Source organism: Oryzias melastigma, unplaced genomic scaffold (genome assembly GCF_002922805.2).
Source record: "Oryzias melastigma strain HK-1 unplaced genomic scaffold, ASM292280v2 sc00696, whole genome shotgun sequence".
In the NCBI taxonomy this organism is placed as follows: domain Eukaryota; kingdom Metazoa; phylum Chordata; class Actinopteri; order Beloniformes; family Adrianichthyidae; genus Oryzias; species Oryzias melastigma.
Window position 1 is genome coordinate 25,476 of NW_023417284.1, and position 4,054 is coordinate 29,529.

General features: G+C 40.3%; 1 long non-coding RNA gene across 1 annotated transcript; it reads right to left on the reverse strand.

Moving 5' to 3' along the window:
* Positions 1-1,977: 1,977 nt before the first annotated feature.
* On the reverse strand, positions 1,978-3,990 carry LOC118598461. The gene is made up of 2 exons (XR_004947534.1): positions 3,474-3,990; positions 1,978-2,876 (listed from the first exon to the last, which is right to left on the reverse strand). It is a non-coding gene; the product is annotated as an uncharacterized LOC118598461 (long non-coding RNA).
* Positions 3,991-4,054: the final 64 nt, after the last annotated feature.

The window sequence follows — 4,054 nt, forward strand, 5'->3', positions numbered from 1 at the left end:
CCTTTAGTACACACACCTCTAACACCACAAACATACACTCTAACAAGCAAACACGCATACAGACAAACACAACAGAATCCAACAAAGAGACTTGTTCTGATTGTGCGACTGTTCAGCCACGTCTCTCACCCACAAACAGTCAGAAGAAACAAAGACAGATCTGGATCTGTTCACAGCACCCTACACTCACACTTCCTCTGAAAAAAAACACCTTTGTGGAAATCCCGCCCACAACAGCTACTAGCAAAGGAGGCGGGCCATCAAATTTCAGGTATCTGGATGTATAGGTATCTGGAGCACAATTCGATTCAACCATGGACAGCACTCAGCAAAGTACCCAACTTCTCCTGACTCGTGATACCAACAGGTCAACCATTCATCTTACAGTCGAGGATCCATGTGTCCGGAATCTTTTCTTCTTTTTTTTAGTATTTCTGGCTAAACCTCGTTAACTCGTTAATATAAACGTTTATCCTCTTCTCTTTCTGTGGCCCTGCTTGATTAATTCCATGTTCCTCCTTTTGTTAGTGAATCGTACAGTAACCAAACTTTGGATTTCAAGACTGAACAGCGTGACGTGTTGGGATGAATATCCAACCCATTCTCAGTCGCAAGTCGTCACAGCGTCACAGCTAAAATATTAGCTAAATGCCAAATTAGCCTGAAAAACTAAAAAAAAAAAAAAAAAAATCTGGTTTGACAAAATAGCTAGCATGTAGCTGAAAAAATAGCAAGGCAAGTTTATTTGTATAGCACATTTCATGTACAGAGACAATTCAAAGTGCTTTACATAAAACCATCCATCCATCCATCTTCTTAACCGCTTCTTCCCTTTCGGGGTCGCGGGGTGCCGGAGCCTAACCCGGCTACTGATGGGCGAAGGCGGGGTTCACCCTGGACAGGTCGCCAGTCTGTCTCAGGGCCTCAATCACACCCACTTTACATAAAACATTAAATGAAACAATCAAAAGAAATAGTAAAACACATGGTAACACTTTATAATAAGATTCCTTAACAAGCTTTGTTAAACTCTAAAACAGCCTAAAAAATTCTTAGTAAATGCAAAAATAGTCCAAAAAGCTATCACAATGCACATTTTTCAAACTTTAAAACTGTTTTATCAAAATTCTACCAATTATAAATAAGCACAAGATAACATTGGGCCATTAATTAACCATAAAATTAAAAGATCTGGAGGGCCGGATCCGGCCCCCGGGCCTTGACTTTGACACGTGATGTAGAGTCTTGGTGTGAAATGTCAAAGTAGAGAATCTAGAGAATCTTTGCTCCGATCTTTTTCTGTCACAGCTATGAAAGACTTGGGGGAATTCCAGCTGCAATTATTTCTCTGATAAACTCCCAGAGATCTGAATGACAGCACTCTTATTGTTGCTTTTCCACATTCACTTTTCTTGGTCTTCAAGAATAAAATCCCCAGTTTCTGTTTCCATGTGAAGAAACATAAAAATGTCTTAACATGATTTGCATGTAAAGTCTTTGCAGGCTGAACGGTCGGTCCTGACTGGAGACTCGGTGACAGTGAAGAGTCTGTCCTCAAACTAACATGCAGCCACGACGGTTGTTTCCTGTTAGGAAGGAAAAGACGCCGTTTCCCTCATCCGCTCTCCTTAAAGCCGTCACTCCGATGGCCGGTCGGCTTGATGTACTGATTTGACAGTGGAGCCCAAATAGTGTCTTAAAAATGTGAATAATGATAGACGTTTCATTGGAAATAGTCGCTTAAACGCAGGTTTTCGAAGGCGGTGTGAAGCTAACCTCCATTTAACCCTTTAACACCGGAGCTCCAGTGTTTATCTTCTTTGATTTACTGGAACTTTTCAGGTATTAACTCCATCATTCCAGTAGATTCTGAAGGAGAAAAGCGGCGGAACCGCCGCTTTTCTCCTTCAGAATCTACTGGAATGATGGAGTATCACCGGTGTTAAAGGGTTAAGAGAAAACATGACAAAGTCACACTCAGGATTTTAAATGATTTTATTTAATCTTTTGGTCACACATAAATACATTAAACACAGTTACATAAAGTTTGGCTTTAAGGATTTTGTCTGAATTGGACCACTGACCTTTTGTGGTTTCCTGTTGTTTCAATTCTTTGATTTCTGATGATCTACTTAGTGAGTTGATGCATCAGGATGGTATCAAAGCATCAAACCTGAGAGCATGTTTGTATTTCTGGAGATAAATGAAATCCAGGATTTTCTGTTTCCTCCATAAACAAATGCGTTCACATTCTGCTGACTTCATGCGATTTAAACGTGTGAAAACCATCACCACCAAAGAGGAGAGACGACGGAACGTGATGAACCTCCGGATCACACCTAGCTCTGCTTTGCAACCTCAACCTGATTGTTTTTGGGACTTTACGCAACACGCCGTTCCATCTTCACACCTCATCTTTCTTTCACAGACCGCGGACTTCCTCTGACAACCGTTTCTTTATTTCCATATTTTCTTTTTTTTATCTTTGTCAATGTTTGTATTGCAAACGTTTGTCCGAAAAGAGGAAAAACCCCAAAAGAGGAGGCCCCTGGTTCTGGTTTCCTCTGAGATGAAGACAGAAGAGGAACATGAAGCTGCTGTGAGAAGGAAGTGAAGAGGGACACGCAAAGACAACCTCTACTGCCATCTAGTGGCCGGTGATGTAAAAACAACGACGAAGAGCCTCGGACGTTTCCCAGCAGCTGGACGGCCGATGGTTGTTTCCAGAAAGAGAAGCCTTCAGAGGTCAGAGGTCAGGTGAGGGAGGGTTTGGGTTGGTACTTCACTCGGTTGAAGTCGTCGATTGTCATTTCCACTGGCGGCTTCTTCCAGTATTTTTCCAGACCCAAACTCAGACACAGAATAATGGCCGTTATCTGCAACAGAAAACATCAAGAATAACACAAAAATGTTAAAAAATATAAACTTCATGAAACTGCACAACCTGAGAAGGTTTTAAAGTCCCACTCAGATCATCTTTTGATCTATTTTCAAAGCATTCCCAGTGGGTTTTTTTAATTATAAATCTTATTTATCTAAAATCCCCAAAACTGGACATAGTTTCTGCAGAGCGGCAGGAGTTTATGAAGTAGAAAAGGCGAGCTTAGACAAAAAAAAAAATAAAGAAGTTTGTGGATTTATTCATCACCAGAAAGGGGCGGAGCAGGAAGCTTGTGGCCCCGCCCAGCAGATTTCCTACGCCACAAATATGATCTTTTTCAAACTGTATTTTTTGTCTGCTGATTCACAACGATTTGAGTAAAGAAATATTCAGAAAAGCTCAATTTTCTTCATAAACGTCCTCCAGCATCAGAAAAAGAAGATTTTTAAAACACCATTTTCTTCTTTTTCCTTCTAACCATTTTCAAGTTTCTGTAAGATTAACTTCAAATAAATCTACACTAAATACAAACTTTACTGAAGAAGTTTATCGCTACAAACTGACTCTAAACTTCAGATGTGGCTTCGTTTACCGTGATGGTGGCAAAAGCAGAAATGATCCCGATCCTGAGCTTGATGGGAAACGACAGATGACTCTTCAGGATTGGTCCGCAGGGCTGGACACACACAGGTCATGTGACCCACAGTCAGCTGGTCAGTTTCTACAGTCAGTGAGATCGTTTACGGAAGCACAGAAGCTGAACAGCTGGAAGTGAACTCTCTCCTGACCTCCAGCATTAAGTTTAAACGTCCATGCGTTAAAATGATTAAGATAATTGCTTCTTTCTGACGTCTGCAGCAAAGGTTTTATTTAATTTTATTGTTACGTTTGTTTAGTCTTTAATTGTTAATCTCTTTGGGTTACCTAAACCATAAAAGCTGCTTTTTTTCTTTTTTAAATAAAGTTTTATTTGATCAGGTGACTTTTGGCTCCGCCCTTTAAGTCATTCGTGCTCAGATATGAATCTGAGAAATCTAGGCATAAACGTGGAGGAAAGTTCCAGGAGAAATCTTCCTGTCTTCATCTGTTTTCAGATAAATGTAGTTTTTGAATGAAGAACATGGAATTAAAAAAAAAAAAAAGATCGGATGACATGAGATCAGACGATGATCA